The sequence below is a fragment of the Elephantulus edwardii genome, unplaced genomic scaffold, assembly GCF_000299155.1.
Source record: "Elephantulus edwardii isolate Elephantulus edwardi_28Jun2011 unplaced genomic scaffold, EleEdw1.0 scaffold00012, whole genome shotgun sequence".
NCBI classification, from domain to species: domain Eukaryota; kingdom Metazoa; phylum Chordata; class Mammalia; order Macroscelidea; family Macroscelididae; genus Elephantulus; species Elephantulus edwardii.
This window is the reverse complement of record NW_006399762.1, coordinates 29985685-30004927: the sequence shown is the minus strand read 5'-3', so window position 1 is coordinate 30004927 and position 19243 is coordinate 29985685.

The following is a 19243-nucleotide window of genomic DNA, read 5'->3' as shown; positions in this document are numbered from 1 at the left end:
ATGATATCATTAATATCACATGCAAGTAAGATCCTGCTGAAAATTATCCAAAAATGACTGGAACAGCACATCAACAGAGAAGTGCCAGATGTGCAGGCCAGGTTTAGAAGAAGCCATGACACTAGGGATGTTAAAATCAGTGTTAAGGGATCTTAGCTAAAAGCAGAGAGTACCAGAAGAATGTTTATCTGTGTTTCATTGACTATGCAAAGGCATATTTGACTGTGTGGATCACAACAAACTGTCTATTCTGAGAAGAATGGGAATCCCAGAACACATAAATGTGCTTATGCGAAACCTATAAATGGACCTGAAAGCATTCCTCAGAACAGAGCAAGGAAACACTGCATGGTTCAAAATCAGGAAAGGCATATGCCTATCCTATCTCCACACCTTTTCAATCTATTTGTAGAATAGATCATCTGGGAGGCTGAGCTCTACGAGGAGGAATGTGACATCAGGATTGGAGGAAGACTCATCAATAACCTGCATTATGCAGATGACACAGCCTTGCTTGCCAAAACTGAGAGGACCTAAGGCATTTGCTGCAGAAGGTAAAAGACTGCAGCCTTCAATATAGCTTGAAGCACAACATCAAGAAAATGAAGATTCTCACCCCTAGGCCAATTGGCAGTATCATGATAGATGGCGAAGAGATTGAGATTGTTAACATCTTCAGCTTGCTTGACTCCCGAGTCAATATTCTTGGTATCAGAAGCTAGGAAATGAAAAGAAGACTTACATTAGGAAAATCTGGTGTCCGAGAACTCTTCAGAATACTGAAAAGTAACGCCAGTCTAGGGACTAAGGTGCACCTAGTCCAGGCCATGGTCTTCACAATTACTGACTATGCATCAGAGAGTTAGATAATGACTAAGGATGACAGAAGAATTGATGCCTTTGAGTTGTGGTGTTGGAGAAGAGTATTGAATATACAATGGAGAAACAGGTTCCATCTGGAGTGGGGGGAAACCAGGCCGCTTCTTGGAGGTAAAGATTTTGAAGTTCTGTCTCACATACTTTGGGCATGAAGCAAGGAGAGACCAGTCCTTGGAGAGAGCAAAATACTTGGAAAGGAAGAGGGACAGCTCAGGAGAGAAAATTCTCAATGAGATGGATTGGCTCAGTGGCTGGAGTAATGGGGGTAGACATGTCTGGGACAGATTGGTTCAAGATAGAACAGAGTTCAGAGCTACTGTACACAGGGTCTCTATAAGTCGCAAGTGACTCTAAAGCACATAAAAACAACAAGAACAATATTATGAGTCAAGGATCCTTGGTGGCACAGTGTGTCACAACTGACTGCTATTGGAAATGTAATGATTTGACTCTACCAAGTGCACCACAGAATTTTTCACATGTAAATATTTATAGCCTCAGAAAATTGATAGAGTGTTCCTGTAAAAATCAGCCCCATGGTGGTGAAAGGGATAATGAAATTTAAAGGGTAATTCTTGGGCAACTGTATTATTTGATTTCCATGTTATTGGCTCGACTAGGTTTTGTTTCCTTCAAGATTTACATATTTTTTAAGACTTAACATATTTTTAGTATTCCAAATTCGATTATTTCTCCTGTACGTGAATTATATTTTGCCTTTTTAACCTCTATATTTAGTCTTTCTACTGCTATCTCACTTGTTAGACAACCAAATGTTTTAAATATTTTAATAGTGTTTTCTGTGGCCAAGCATTATTACTTCTTTTAAGTATTACAAACTCTATTGCTTTTTATTTTCTAATTAATTGAATTTCATTTTAATGTGGCTTGATTTCTTCTTTCTCCATTTTTTATTAACTTTGGGGTTCCCCCCTTAATTACTTGTGTGAATGCTTAACTAATAATGTATTGTCATTGTTGTTATGTGCTGTCAATTCACTTGCAACTCATAATAAACCTATGTACAAGAGCCCTAAACCCTGCTCTGTCCTGTGCCAACCTCACTGTCTCTGAAACACCTTCTCCCATTACCCAAATCACGGAATCAATCCATCTCATCAAGGGTCTTCCTCTCTTGCGCTGTCCCTCCACCCTCCCAAACATAATGTCCCTCCCCAAAGTATATTAGAGGAAGCTTCAGAATCCTTGCCTCCAAGGAGCAGCCTGGTTTCACCCTCTCCAGGACAAACTTGTTTGTTCTCCTAGCAGTTACTGGTATATTCAACACTCTTCTCCAGCACCACAGCTCAAAGACATCAACTCTCTTTCTATGATCCCTAGTCACCGTCCAGCTCTCTGACTCATAGCATGCAATTGCGAAGATTAGAGCCTGGATCAGGTTCACCTTTGTCTCCAGCCTGACATCATTGCTCTTCAGTTCTCTGGAGAGGTTCCTGACAGCTGACTTTCCCAATGCAATGCTTCTCTTGATTTCTTGGCTGCTGGTACCAAGAGTATTGACTGTGGAGCCAATCAAATTAAAACTGTTAACAAACTCAATCTCTTCACCATAATAATGCTGCCAATTGGCCCAGAGGTGAGAATCTTTGTTTTCTTTATGTTGAGCTTCAATCCATATAGAAGGCTACAGTCCTTGACCTCCTGCAGTAAGTGCTTCAGGTCTTCCTCAGTTTCAGCAAGCAGGGTTGAGTCATCTGCATAACGCAGGTTGTTGATTAATCTTCCTCCAATCCTGATGTCACATTTCTCCTCATACAGATCAGCATCCCATATGATCTGTTCTGCATACAGATTGAAAAGGTATGGAGACAAAATACAATCCTGATGGACCCCCTTCTTGATTTTGAACCATGCAGTGTTTCCTTGCTCTGTTCTGATTACTGCCTCCTGGTTCAACTAAAGGTTTTGCATAAGCATAATCAAATGTTCTAGAATTCCCATTCTTCTCAGAGTCAGCTACAGTTCGTTGTGATCCACACAGTCAAATGCCTTTGCATAGCCAATGAAACACAGATAGACATTCCTCTGGTACTATCTGCTTTCTGCCAAGATGATTCTATCATTAGGTATAATATGCCTAGTACAACAACCTCTTCTAAATCCAGTCTGCGCATCTGGCAATTCTCTGTTGACTTGTTGCTCCAGTTGTTTTTGAATAATTTTCAGCAGAATCTTGCTTGTATGTGATATTAATGATATTGTTGGATAATTTCCACACTCTGTCAGGCCACCTTTCTTTGGAATGGGAACAAGTATCAATCTCTTTCAGAGTCAGTTGGCCAGGTGGCTGTCCTCCAGGTTTCTTGGCACAACTTAGTGAGCACATCCAGGGCAGTGTCTGTTTGTTGAAATCTGTCAATTTGTACGCCAACAACTCCTGGGCCCTTGTTTTTTGCCAATTCTTTCAGAGCCACTTGAACTTCTTTCTTCATCACCACAGACTCTTGCTCATACGTTGTTTCATGAAAGTCTTCTGTGTCAGCCAATTCTTTCTGGTACAGTGACTCTGTATACTGCCTGCATCTTCTTTTAATGCTTCTTGAATCATTTAACACTCTGCTCAAAGCATCCTTAAGTACTGCCACTTGTAGTTTGAATTTGTTTTTCCGATTCCTTCAGCTTAAGAAATACTGAGCAAGTTTGACCCTTTCAATCTTCTGTCTCCAGCTCTTTGCACATTTCATTATAGTATCTTGCTTTGTCATCCCGAGCTGCCCCTTGAAATTTTCTGTTCAGCTCTTCAGTTTCTTGATTTCTTCCTTTAGCTTTGGCTTCTCAGCACTCTACTGAAATATTCAGAGTCTCCTTTGACATCCACCTTCGTCTTTTCTTCCTTTTCTGCCTTTGGAATGATCTTTTGCATTCTTCATGGACGATATTCTTAATATCCTCTCACAGCTCATTTGATCTTTGTTTATTAGTGTTCAAGGCCTCAAACCTGTTCCTGAGATGGTTTTGAAATTTGAGTGGGATAGATTTAAGATCAAATTTTGCTTCCTGTGGATTTGATTTCATTTTCTTCAACTTCAGCTTGAACTTGCATATGAGTAGTTAGTGGTCTGTTCCACAGCACCTGGCCTCGTTTTCACAGCTGATATTGAGCTTCTCCAGTGATTCTTTCCATAGACATAATCTATTTGATTTTTATGCACACCATCTGGTAAAATCCATATGTATACCCTATGTTTGTGTTGCTTATAAAAGGTGTTTGCAATTAATAAATCATTGAATGTGCAGAATTCTATAATTCTATCTCCAGCCTTATTTCTATCACCAAGTCTATGTTTTCCAGCTACTGAACCTTCTCTCCTGTTCCCAACTTTTTCATTCCAGTCACCCATTATTGTCAAAGCATCTTGATTTAATGTTCTATTGATTTCTGACTGCAAAAGTTGGTAGAAACCTATTTCCTCCTCATTGGCTTACTTATTAATAATAAAATCTTAAAATTATTAACTAGCTTGTGAGCTTATTTAAACCATATCCTTAAGATGTGCTTGTGCCCCCAACATACACATGTATCATTGTTTTTGTTGTATTCTGTTGAGTCATAACCAAATCATTATAGCTGTTCCTCATTGAGTTTTCAGAGGAAGTAAATCACATGCAATTTTCCCATCTTTCTCCTGTGGGCCATCTGGTGGTTTCAACGAGGTTTCCTTTGGACTGGCCTGCAAATTTTTTTTTAATCACTAGTTTTTAGCCTTTCTGTATTTTAGTACTTATATAGAAGTTCTGGATTTGGTTTGTACATTAAATCTAATTTCCAGTCACTGTTTAGATTATTCCCTCTTTTGGTGATTTCTCATTAGAATCTTTCATTCTCATCATTACAAGAAAACAGCTCTTATCAAGACCACCAATTACCTTTTTGCTGGAAAATCTGATGAAAATATATTGATCTAATTTACCCTCTCAGCAGCACAAGTATTGACCACACCCATCTCCTTTCTTAATTCCTCTCTACATGTGACTTCTGGGACAGTATGTCAGTATTGCCCTCAATTTTTATTACTGTGGCTGTGTAGTATGTGCTGAAGTCAGGAAGCCTGAGGTCGCCTACTTTGTTCTTTTTCTTCAAAAATGCTTTAGCTGTCTGGAGCCTCTTTTCTCTTCATGAAAAATTGGGGATCACTTTTTTACTCCATTAAGAATGTTTCTGGAATTAACAGCAGAATTGCTTTTGGTATAATGAGATCTTCACAATCTTTAGCCTTCAATTCATGAGCATGAGGCGTTTTTCTATTTATGTGGACATCTTTTTAGTGTTTTTTTCTGTGTGACTCATTTGTATTCTTATTTAGATTTCTTCCTAGACATTGTGTGTTTGTGTGTCTATAGTAAATGGTATTATCTTTCCAATTTCCTTTTATTAATTCCCATTGTTAGGATAGAGGAATCCTATTGATTTTTACATGTTGATCTCATATCCTACCAATTTGCTCAAGGATTCTATTAATGCTAACGACATTCTGATGATGTCTCTGGAATTTCCTACATGTATTTTGCTGTTGGGTACAGTCAAATGAGATCTGACTCACATTGACTCTCTATTAAACAGAATGAAATACACTCCTTGATGCTATGTTATCCTTATAATTTTTACTGTGCTTAAAACACTTACAGCCACTGTGTCAACTCATTTTAGTGAAAGTCTTCCTTTTAAAAAATCTTTCATTGATCCTCTAGTCTATTATGCATGATGTCTTTTTCCAATTATTGGCCCCTCCTAACAATATGCCAAATATATATTAGATAAAAAATCTCTTCATCTTGATTTCTAAGGATCATCCTGACTGTAATTCCTATAATGTAAATATATTTGCTGTTTCCATCTTGGTTCCCCAATCAACACTTTTGGCACCAGCATCCAGGAAATTAAAAGACGTATTGTGATGGGAAAGTCAGCTGTTAGAGACCTCTCCAAAGTACTGATGAGTAATGATGTCAGTCTTCAGACTAAGGTGTGCCTGATACAGGCCATAATCTTTGGAATCACTTGCTATGCGTCAAAGTTGGACAATGACTAGGAATGATAGAAGGAAAATTGATGCCTTTGAGCTGTGGTGTTGGAGAAGAGAATTGAATAGACTGCTAAGAGGAAGAACAGGTTCATCCTGGAGAGGGTTAAACCAGGTTGTTCCTTGAAGGCAGGGATTCTGAAACTTCATCTGACATACTGTGGACATGTTACAAGGAGGGATAAGTGCTTGGAGAGGGACGTCATGCTTGGAAAGGTGGAGGGAGAGTCTAGGAGAGGAAGACCCTCTATGAGATGGATTGATTCAGTGACTGGCATAATGAGGATAGGTGTGTCAGAGACAGTGAGGTTGGCACAGAATAGAGCAGGGTTTAGGGCTGTTGCATACAGGGTTGCTATGAGTTGCAGGTGACTCGATGGCACATAACAACAACATATATTTCATAGTATATGCAATAATACTCACCAGTTGTTACTACTGATTGTCGTTGAGTTAAGCACGATTCATAGAAACCCCACAAACAAAAGGCCTGAAGCCCTTCCACAACCATGGCCATTTATAAAAGTTCACAGAGTTTCTAGAGGCATGAATTTTAGGAAGTGGATGCCACTAATTATTCCAAACCTATCTTAAACTGGGAGCTCCACCAAACACTGTCTACCATGGATAACCGTTATGGGATTTGACACCCCAATTGCATAAGGTTCAGCATCACAGCAACTCCATGTTACCTCAATACAGCATATTGACAGGGAGTGCTGTACCACTCAGAAGAATGTTCCTCCAAAATATAATAACAACCAACTTTTAAATACAAAGGCCCTCCCAGAGGTCTTATTGACTCTAAACATGAAACTTAAATAAAAAACAACCAACATAGTATGTTTTTGTTGTTATTTGCCATTGAGTCACCTGTGATGTATAGCGATCCTATATATATAGCAGCTCTGAACCCTTCCCTGTCCTAAGCCAGTCTCACTAATTCTGACACACTATTGCTCCAGATACCATATCAATCCATCTCATCCAGGGTCTTCCTCTCCTGCCCTATCCCTCCACCCTTCTGAGCACGATGTCCTTCTCCAAGGACCAGTCTCTCCTGGCCATGTGCCCAAAGTATGTGAGACAGAACTTCAAAATCCTAGCATCCAAGGACATACTTGTTTTCACCCTCTCCAAGATAGAACGATGTGTTTTCTTGGCAGTCCATGGCATGTTCAAGACTCTTCTCCAGCACCACAATTTGAAGGCATTTATTCTTCTTCTGTCATCTTTAGTTATTGTCCAGCTCTCTGAAGCATAACAAATGATTAAGAAGACCATGGCCTTTGTATCTAGACTGACATCATTGCTTTTCAGCATTCTGGAGAGGTCCCTGACAGTAGATTTTCCCAGTGCAATTAATCTTTTGATTTCCTGACTGCTGGTGTTAAACAGTATTGATCATGGAGCCGAGGAAGCTGTAATTGCTAGCAGCTTCAATCTCTTCTCCATCTATCATAGTCCTGCCAATTGGTCTAGTGGTGGGAATTTTTGTCTTCTTGATGTTGGGCTTCAATCCATATGAGAGACTACCGTCCTTGACCTTCAGCAACAAGAGCTTCAGGTCTTCTTCAGTTTCAGAAAATAAGGTTGTGTCATCTGCATATCATATGTTGTTGAGGGTCTTCCTCTAATCTTGATTCCTCCTCATAAAGCCCTTCTTCCCAGATGATCTGTTCTGCATATAGATTGAAAAGGTGTGGGGACAGGATGCATCCCTGACACACTCCTTTCCTGATTTTGAACCATTCAGTGTTTCCTTGCTCTGTTCTGAGGACTGCTTATTGGTCCAAGCATAGGTTTCACATAAGCACAATCTCGTGTTGTGGGATTCCAATTTTCTTCAAGGTTAGCCACAATTTGTTGTAATCAACACAGTCAAATGTTTTTGCATAATCAATGAAACACAGATAGACATTCTTCTGGTACTCTCTGCTTTCTGCCATCTGACATTGGCAATAATGTCTCCAGGGTAACAACCTCTTCTAAATTCAGCTTATATTTCTGGTAGTTCTCTCTCAAGGTACTGTTCCAGTGATTTCTGGATAATCTTTGCAGGATTTTGAGTGTGTGATATTAGTGATATTGTTCAATAATTTTTCTTAGAATAGAAATAAATATGGATTTCCGTATCACAAATCAAACACGTCAATATTTCTTTGATCTTTCTTTTCACTGTTTAACTTTCACATGATTGGAAATATCAAGGCTTTCATCAGGCATACCTTAGTCTTCAAAATGACAGATTTGCTTTTTCTGTACCTTTAAATAATCTTTTGAAGCATCTTTTTGATTGTTGCTTATGTGGGCATTGATTGTAAGTGCTAGTAAAATGAAGTTCTTGCCAATTTCAACATTATCTCTGTTTATCATGCTGATTCTTTTCTATTAAAAAATAGTTGTATTCCATACTCAAGGCTATAGTCATTAAAGTCACCAATAAGTGATTCTAGTCTTTTTTATTTTCTTCAAGCAAAGTTGGATCATCTGCAATTATAGATGTTTAGTCTTCCTTCTGCCTTTATACCATATTATTGTCCTTATAGACTTCATAAAGACATCATAGCCTAGCTTTTTAGATTGTTAGTCATAAAGACTGGACAGCTAATATTGAAAGCATATAACCTTGATGCACACCTTTCCTGATTTTAAACCATGAAATACCTCCTTGTCCTATTCAAACGACTGCTTCTTGGTCTCTTTCACATTCACCATGAATGCACTAAGTGTTCTAGAATTCTTATTTTCTACAATATTAGAAATTTATGATCTAAACATACTTTGCACATATAGTCCATAAGGATAGAAATGTCTGATTCTCTCTGCTTTCATCCAAACTCCATCTCATCTCAGCAATGATATTCTTCACTCCATATACCTTTCTGATTTCAGCCTGAATTTCTGAAAGTGTCTTGTGGTTATGCTGCTCAAGTCATTTTTCAATTATTTACAGCAAAATATTACTCGTGTGTGATATTAACGATTTTTTTAATAATTTCTCCATGCTGTTGGTCATCTTTCTTTGGAGGGACTATAAGTATAGACCTGTTATAGGGGGTTAACTAGGCACCTGTCTCCCAAGTGCCTTGGCACAGATGAGTGAGCATGGCCAATGCTGCACATGTTTTTTGAAATATCTCGGTTTTTATTCCATACTTTCTTGCTCCCTCCCCTCCTTTGCCTTTAGTGCGGCTTGAGCTTAATCCTTCAAGTCTTTCCCCCCCGAAAGCACTTGACATAGTTTGTCAATCTTTGGATTTCTAACCTAGTTCCATCTTTGTGTCTAAAGTGTGTCTCTTACAGCCAACATAATGGTGTGTGTTTGTTTATTTTACCTATTCTAGTACTATCTCTTGACTGGTTCATTTAAACCATTTATTCAGTGTGACTATTTTAGAGGTATGAATTTCCTGTGGCCATTTTGCTATGTTCCCTCCCCCTCCTTTTAGTACTGTTAATAATATCACCTGCTTAGTTTTTTGTTATAGGATTTTTTTATGAGTTTTCTTCTCTCATTGTTGACTGTTGTTTATTTTGTATCTGCTAGGTCTTTCTGAGGGAGCTCTGGTGGCGTAGTGGCAAGAAGCTGCGCTGCAAGCCTGAAAGCATGCCTTTTACGAGGCCACCAGCCGCTCCACGGGAGAAGGAGGATGGGCAATCTCCTCTCACACCTCTGAAAACCCACTGGAAGGTCAGCTATGGGTCGGTTCTGACTCAATGGTACACAATAACAACAACAACAGGTCTTTTTATGTTATTTTGGTAACGTCATCAATTCTCTTTGAAATTTCTCTGAGAGTTACCTTTATCTTCCTAAGGTTAAAACAATCTGTTGTTGGTTTTTGGTTTTAAAATTTTCTCTTGTCTCTCTCCATATGAACATTTGGTGAATACATAACATTTCTTCGTTTGTTTTAAGGTTATCCTCATTTACAAATCGAGATCTCTGGGTCCCCATTCTCAGTTTCATGACTTCCTTATATTTCTTTTCTTTTAAAATAATTTTATTGTGATTTGTGTAAAAATCTACAGAGCCAATTGGTTTTCTGTTAAAAAAATTTCTACACATTGTTTTGCAATAGCACTCTTCCCATTTTCTGTTTCCTGTTTTCATTTGTCCTTCTTTCCTATTCATTCCTGCCTTCGGAGCTTTACACCTGAGCAAATGCTGCCCTTTAGCCCTCATATGGCTAACTGCTCTAAGTACTGCTTCCTCCCAGGTGCTGCGGACTGCTGGCTATGTAGTTCAGTTGTTCAACTGAAAGCTGAGTCCTTGGTGTGATTTCAGTTCCAGGTTTGCAAGGTCAGTAAAAGCTATATAATTAGGGTTTCTGCCAGTCTCTTTTAAGTAATATATCCTAGTCCATTTTAATATCTTTGGCTTTTGTTCCACATTTATCTCCTTCTCTACTAGGGACCTTGCCCTGTGATCGTTTTCAGAGTGGTCACCAGTGTGGTAGTTGGATATTGCCTAGCTCTTCTGGTCTTAAATAATGAAGTTGATGTACTTTGGTGTCATGTAGTCAAGGATGACCCATAGTGACCCTATGAACAACAACTCTGAACTTTGTCACATCCTGTGCTATCCTCATAACTCCTGACACACTAGAGCCCATAGCAGCAGTCACTGTATCAGTCCACATGGTTAAAGGCCTTCTTCTCCTTCACTAACCCTCTGTTTTCCCAAACATCATATCCCTCTCCAAAGAACAGCTCCTCCTAGCAACAAGACCGAGGTATGTGAGGTGAAGCTTTATCATCTTTGTCTCCAAAGAGCACTCTTGATGAACTTTCTCCAGCACATATTTGTTTATTCTTTTGGCAGTTCATGGGATGATCAGTACTCTTCTTCAGCACCACAGTAGAAAGATCAATTTATCATCTGACGTCCTTATTCATTGTCCAGCTCTCAGATGCATCCTGACAGATTAGAAAGACTATGGCCTGAATTGAATCAGATCTTCTTCAGTCCTCAAAATAACATAATTGCTTCTCAATAATTTTGAGAGGTCTCTAACTGTAGATTTTCCCAGTGCAATGCATCTCCTGATTTCCTGAGTGCTGGTACCAAGGATATTGACTGTGCATCCAAGAAAGATGAAGTCATTGACAGTTTCAATCCTTTCTTCATCTATCATGATGCTGCCTATCAGTCCAGGGGTAGAAATTTTTGTTTTCTTGATGTTGAGATGCAGTCTTTATTGAAGGATACAGTGTTCAACCTTCTGCGAAAAGTGCTTCAAGTCTTTCTCAATTTCAGCAAGATTGTTTCATCTGACAGTGTAGATTATTGATGAATCTTCCTCTAATCTTGATGCCACATTCTTCTTTCTAGAGTCCAGCTTCTTAAATAATTTGTTCCATATGTATGGGGAGTTGGAAGCAGAAATAGCATTCACCTCCTAAACAACATGGCTCCGGAGACTCTATGAACTTTGATAAATATTAACAGTTGTAGAGGAGCTTCAGGCCTTTAATTCGTAGGGTTGCTATGAGTTGTGCTCAACTTGAAGGCAATCAACAACAATAGCAACATACATGGAGAGAGAATACAATTCAGGTACACTCCCTTCTTAATTTGAAACCTTGTAGTATTCCCTTGCTCTGCTTGCACATCAGCTTCTTGGTCTACGTCTGGGTTTCACATGAGCACAATTAAGTGATCTGGGATTCCCATTCTTCTCATTGTCAGCCATAACATTGTGTGCTACACAGTCAAATACCTTTGCATAATCAAGAAAGCATAAATATACATCCTTCTGGTATTCTTTACTTTCAGCCAAGGTCTATTTGACATCAACAATGATATCCCTAGTGCCATGGACTCTTCTAAATCCTGCTTGAACTTCTGGCAGTTCTCTATCTATGTACTATTCTAGCTATATTTTTTTAATTCTCCTCAGCAGTATTTTACTTCCACGTGATATTAGTGATAGTATTTGATATTTTCCATATTCTATTGGATCCCCTTTCTTGGATATGAGAACAATGGATCTCTTCCAAATTTTTGGTTAGATAGCTTTTTTTTTAAAAGAACATATGATTAGGCTTTATATGTTAGGTAACGATACAGAATAAGAGGTACATTGCAACAAGTACTGGGGGAGGGAGGGGGAGAAAAAGGAGGGAGGGAGAGAACCATGCAACAAAGAATGAATGAAAATCCAATTTTTCTGTAAACTCCCATTAAAATCACAATTAAAATATAAAATTTTTTTAAAAGTTGGAAAGCAGCTGATACCCAGGCAACACTGTGACCGCAGTCCCACACCTGGTGCAGCTCGGAACCAGAGAGCAGGGGTTCAGACACCTGCCAGCAATGTCATGGAGCTAGATAACTTTTATCAAAATTTCCTGGCATAGTCTGGTGAGCGTATCCAGGGCTGCATCTGTTAATTGAAACAAACCAATTGGTATCCCATTGATTCCTGGATCTTTATTTTTTGCCAATGCTTTCAATGCAGCTAATCTTCCCACTTCATTACCATTGTCTCCTTCTCCAGCTCTGCCCTATGAACAGCAGAGGAATGTGGATGATTTATAGTATTAATGGTAGAGCCCAGATTGGAAGTCAGTTGAAATGAGTAAAAAGACGTCAAACATGCTTTAATAATCGGAACATGGAATGTATGTAGCTTTAATGTTAGAAGACTAGAAATTATGAATAAAGAAATGAAATGCATGAACATGGACATTAGTTAGATGAGTTGTATTAGCTTTGACCACTTCTGTAAATGAAAACAGAAAAATGGTGTTGCGTTCATAGCAAAAAAGTCAATTTCAAGGTCTGTCCTGAAATACAATGTTGTAAATGATAGGATATTACCCATATTTATATAAGGAATGCCTGTTAATGTGAATATTATTTAAATATACACTCCTGGTGAGCTCTGGTGGCCTAGTGGCAAGAAGCTGCACTGCAATCCTAAAGGTAAGCAGTTCAAATCCACCAGATGCTCTGCTGGAGAAGGAAGGACAATCTCCTCCTGTACCAGTCAGATTTGATTTTATAGTACACACACACACACACACACACACACACACACACACTTGCATCTAAAGCCAAAGATGAAGAAACTGAAAATTTTTACCAAATTTCACAGTCTGAAATTGACTGAACATACAATCAAGATTTATTAATGATAACTGATGATTGGAATGCAAAAGTTTGAAACAGTGAAGGAAGGAATGGTAGTTGGAAAACATGGGCTTGGTGACATAAATGAGGTTGGAAATAGAATGACTAAGATTTGTATTTTCAAAGATTTATACACTGCAAACACCTTTTTAAAAAAACACAAAGGTGATATTATACATAGACCTTACCTAGCGGTCCACATAGAAATCAGATTGACTGCAATGTGAAAGGATTATAATATCAGTAGTCAAAACTAGGCTAGGGGCAGACCCTGGGTCAGACCATCAATTACTCAAGTGCAAGTTCAAATGGAGACCAGAGAAAATTAAGAAGAACCAAGTTAACAAGAACCAAAATTTAACCAAAATTAGCAAGAACCAAAAAATATGATCTTGAAGCATTAAATACCAATGATCAAAGACCAGTTGAGTTGTGGAATGATATAAAGAATATTATCCATGAAGAGAGAAAAAGGTCATTTCAAAAAGAACAGTGGAGAAAGAGAAAACTGAGATGGATATCAGAAGAGACTCTGAAAATGTCAATAGAATATCAAGAAGCTAAAATAAAGGTAAACCATGCCAAAGCAAAAGTGCTTAACAGAAGATTTCAGAGGACAGCTTGAGAAGAAAAAGCAAAGTATTTTTATAAATGGAATGTTCAGAGAGCTGGAATTGGAGAATAAAAAGGAAAGAACTCACTCCACATTTCTTAAGCTGAGAAGACTGAAAAACAAATTTAAGCTTTAAGTAACAATATTGAAAAATGGTATGAGTAATATAGAGAATGACCCAAGAAGCAGCAAAAGAAGATAAAAGGAATACACAAAGTCACAGTACCAGAAAGAACTGAAAGACACTGAAAATTTTCAGAAAGTAACATATAAGCAGGAGCCAATGGTAATGAAAGAGGATGTTGGACTAATGGTCTTTGCTTTTCTTTACTCTTTTTTTGCTCTGAAGACGAATAGCTATGTCTTTCCCTAGATTTCTCCATACTGTCTTGTTCTCAATGAACTGTAAACTATTCTTCACATATGAATTTTGTGAAGGTCATCACCTGTCTGTCGGTCAGTTGGACTGTTGTGAGTTGTGTGTTGTGACAGAAGAATTTTTGCCTTTGAGTTGTGTTGCTGCAGAAGAGTATTGAACATACCACAGACTGCCAAGAGAACAAATAGATCTGTCCTAGAAAGGGTGAAACCAGTTTTCTCCTGGGAGGCGAGGATTTTGAAGCTTCATCTCCCATTGGTCATGTTGTCAGGAGGAATCAGATCTTGGAGAAGGGCATCATGCTTGGAAAGGTAGAGGGTCAGCACAGAAGAAGACAGCAGTGGATGAGAAAAATGGACACTGTAACTGTAGCAATGGGTCTCAGTGTCTGAGACATGGTGAAGTTGACTCAGGATAGGGCAAGATTCAGAGCTATTGTTATAGGGCCCATATGGGTTGTAGTCAACTTGACGGCACATAGCAACAACAACAGTGCTAGAAATTCTTCCATCGATATTTCAAATACTTCACAATTGCTTGCTATGTATTCAAGAGCTGGACAATAACAAAGGATAGAAGAAGGACCATTGCCTTTGAATTGAACTGCTGGACAAGAGTGTGGAATATACTGTGTACTGCCAGGAAAACAAAGATGTCTATCCTAGATAGGGTGAAACCTTGCTGCTCCCTGGAGGCAAGGATTTTGAAGTTCCATCTCAAAAACTTTAGGCATGTGACCAGGAGGGGTCAGTTTTTGGAGAAGAAAATCATGCTTGGAAGGGTGGAGAGGCAGTGCAGGAGAGGAAGACCAAAGATGAGATAGACTGACTCAGTGACTGAAGAAATGGGTTTAGGTGTACTGGAGATGATGAGATTGACTCAAAACAGGGCAGGTTTCAGAGCTAATGTTCATAGAGTTATTATGAGTCACAGGTGATTCAATAGCACATAACAACAACAATCAGCAGAGCCTCTAGATATAGAATAGGAAGAAAGCCTGGGGACCTGCTTTTAAAATTTAGCCCATTAAAATCCTATGCATCATACCAGAACATTGTCTGAAATAGTGTTGGAAGAGAAGTTCTCCACACTAGTCTAAAAAGTACTCTAAGATGACTGGAACATTGGATTAAAATATACTAATGATCTTGAAGATGGCTCAAGAACAGACAATGTTGTGTATGATGTTGCCATGGGTAAGATCTGACTTGATGGCAACTTAACAAGTAATAACAATCACAAAAATGGCCAAGATATTGCAATAAACATATCTTGAAAAAAAGTATATAACTAGGTATTTTTAAATCAGATTCAACTGAAGTTGTACGTGTTTGGTTTTCTTTTGTTATTTATCACATTGTGATCAAAGATAGCTATTTGTGTGTGAGAAAATGGAAGCTGTCACTTATTAGGTGCCATTGCCTGCTTTATAACCAAAAGGCTTTTTGTGCTGAAAAATTGTAGATATTGTTAGGAGTAAACTTCTTGATTTGGTCTTGTGTATTCGTTTTCAGATGAAGATCCTGAATTATCACTCCTATGGGAACTCTGACATTTTCTCCTAATCAGTTACTGGTGGTCATACTTGTAGCAGAACAACTGGTAAACATTTGAAAGATCTTTAGAGGCTTCTCAGATCTTGGTTCAACGAAGTTGAATAGCATTCTTTCAGCTGATTCAAAGAAGAGGAGTCTTGGTGGCACAATGGTGGTTAAGCATTCATCTGTGAACCAAATGAATCTACCAGTTACTTTTTCGGAGAATGGTGTGCCAGTCACCTTATATGAGTATTTACAGCTTTTGAAACCCTATGGCATGAGGGCAATTGTACTTCATCCTATATTGTAGCTATGAGTAGAAATAAATTCCAGAGCAGTGGTTTTTCTCCTTCTTTTCTTTAGCTTATTCAAAAGAATTGACTACATTCTTTTAGGAAAGATTTTTTAGTATATCTTTACATGATTTCCTAAGCAATATGCCTCCAGAAACTATGAACTTTGGTAAATGTTGATAGATGTAGAGGGGCTTCAGGTCTTTTGTTCATAGGGTCGCTATGAGTCATGCTTGACTCAATGGCAATCAACAATAACAGCAACAACAATCTTTTCGCTGGCCCCATGGGATATAAGGACATGATGCTGTTGTCATTATGTGCTGCCGTGTTGACTATGACTCATAGTGACCCTGCACACAGTGACTCTGAACCCTGCTCTATCCTGAGCCAATCAGGAATATGAATAGGAACGACTGTATGAAACACAACGTGAATGAAGGAATGTGTGAAACACAATGTATAGGAATGAAATACAGCTTATAGGATTTTTTATGCAACCAATATAAAATTTTTAAAAAACTCATTAAGAAAAGTGCTACACTGCAGTTAGTACTTTCCAGCCAGTTCTGCCTTGTTAGAGACCCAACATGACATTGCAGAACTTCCTCTTCAGGTTTTTGAGATTGCAGTCCTTATGGGAGCTGATTAACAAGGGCTTTTCTCCCATAGAGCAGCTGATGACATGGAACTGCCAGCATTTTTATGAGCAGCTAATAACATAATCACTGTGCCACTGTTTGTTGTTAGGTGCTATGGAGTCAGAACCAACCAATACCTGACCTTCCAGGGACTTCAGAGGCTGTAAATCTCACAGGAGGAGATTGTTCCCATGTAGCAGCTGATGGATTCAAACTAGCTTTGGGCTGGCAGAACGATTCCTTACTCCCTAGGCCACCGGGGCTACCTAGTACCACTGCTGTTGGTAGGTGCTGTTGAGTCAAGTATTCCTCATAGAGGCTCTATAAGCAAGAGATGCCAACCTTGGCCTAGCCTGTGTCCTCCTCACCATCTCTGACATACTTGAGCCTATTGCTGTAGTCACTGTATCACTCCATCTAGTTGGATAAAGACAGACTTCCTGTCTTTTTCCCTTTCCAAGGAAAATGTCTTTTCCCAAGGAATTGCCCCTCCTAGCAACATATCCAAATCATGCCATCCTCGCCTCTCAGGAGCACTCTGGCTGTACTTAATCCAAAACATACGTTTGTTCTTTTGGAAATTTATGGGATTTTCAGTACTCTTCTCCAGTACCAAAACTCAAAATCATTGACTCTTTTTCTCCAAGCTATAGTCATCACCCAGCTCTCAGATGCACAGCAAGTGACTGAAAAGAGAAAAGGAAAAAAATCATATCCTGGTTTAAGTGCACCATAGTCTTTAAACTGGCATCATTGCTCCTCAGGACTTAGGAAAGTTCCCTGACACCAGATTTTCCCAATGCAATACATCTTTGATTTCTTGACAGCTGGTACCAAGGGTATTCACTGGGGATCCACTAGGCTCTAGAAAAGTTGCATAGTGTTGGGCAGGGGTTGTGGAGTCACTTTTGATTCATAGTAACCCCATATGCCAGGGTATAATTTCCCATTGGTAGGCAGTGTGTGTGTGTGTGTGTGTGTGTGTGTGTGTGTGTGTGTAATATGGAATGTTTTATACATTTGTGTGTCACCTTTGTGCAGGGACCAAGCTAATCTTTTTTGTATTATTTCAATTTTAGTATTTGTGCTGCTAAAACAAGGACCTCATAGGTTCTCTAGACTGTAATTTTTAAGGAAGCAGATTTTCAGATTATTTCTCCTCCTGGGTGGGTTGGAGCTATCAATGGTTAGCAGTTAAATACTTGATCATCGTTCCACTAAAGCTTCTTATAAGTTACAGTAAGGCATATATGACAGCAGTCCCAACTAAGCAAAAGACTAGAGAAGGCTCTTTTTCTGGACAAATATCAGCTAAGATGGTACAGGAAGGGTAAATTAATATCGTCCAAATGGGGAAGGAAAAGAAAAGATTTTTCTAAGCCAAAAACAAGATGTGGGAGAAGAGAAATAAAATAGAAGCATGCAGATGGGACACTGTACTTTCCTCCAGACATTTATTCCATTTTCACCTGTCACTCTCTCCCTTTTCTTCCATTTCCAGGTTTTCAGTCTGTAGGTAAGCCTTCTCCTTAATCACCTCTTATTCTGGTAAGACTGACTTGCAAATCCAAACTAGGAACAAATAAGCAAAGAAAAATGGCTAAGGAATAGCCACTGGAGCCTGGAACCAAGCCCATGTTACACTTACAAAATTTGATTTTCTGCAGAAAAAAAAAATATTTTGATAACCACATATTTGGACTTCATTAGAAGGAACTGAAATGGATGACACCAAGCTGTTTGCCTAAAATAATGTTCCAAGCCTGAATTGGCATGGATGTTTCCTGAGGTTAAAATAGAAACTTGTTTTGTTAACAGAGAACAACTTGGAAATCAAAGAGTCGTTTAAGTTGAAGCATTATTTTCCCTTTTGTTGCAGAAAATGCCCGTTTTTACACACCCTGAGTGATCAGGACAATGAAGTCAGCCTGCCACAGAATTTTCCACTGAAATTGGGAAGTTGTAGAAACCTCAAAAAGAAAATAAAAATGGAAAAAGTTTTTCATGTAAAAATCCATTCCATAAACTTTTATGAGTACCCGTTATACACCAGATACTGTGTTAGATTCTAAACAAAGATGTCTGTCCTTGTAGAGTTTTCATTCCTAAAGAAAGGAGACAAACAAGAAAAGTGCAATTACATAGTGGGTACTGGAATTAGACTGGTGAGTGCATCCAAGGCTGCATCTGTTAATTGAAACAAGTCAATGGGTATCCCATAGATTCCTGGAACCTTATTTTTGGCCAATGCCTTCAATACAGCTTCCACTTCCTCCTTCATTACCCTTGGCTCCTGTTCATGTGGTACTTCCTGAAATTTTTCAGTGTCAATCAATTCTTTTTGGTACAGTGATTCTGTGTATTCCCTCCATCTTCTTTTGATGCTTTCAGGGTCATTGAATATATTACCCATGGAATCTTTCAGTATTGCCACTCAAGATTTGATTTTTCAGTTCTCTCAACTTGAGAAATGCAGGATGGGTTCTTCTCTTTTAATTCTCCAATGCCAGCTATCTGCACCTTCCATTAGAATACTTCTCTTTCCGGCGCTGGCTGAAAATCGCCTGTGACTTCATCCATAGCCACTGGTGAGAGTCAGCGCCCAGAGCCATCAGGGGCTTTAAGCTCGTTGCCCATTGCTGTGGTGTGGACAGCTGAAACCCAGGCCCTGACAGGCACTTGGCGGCGGGGGGGAACCCCAGACTCTACTTCATGCT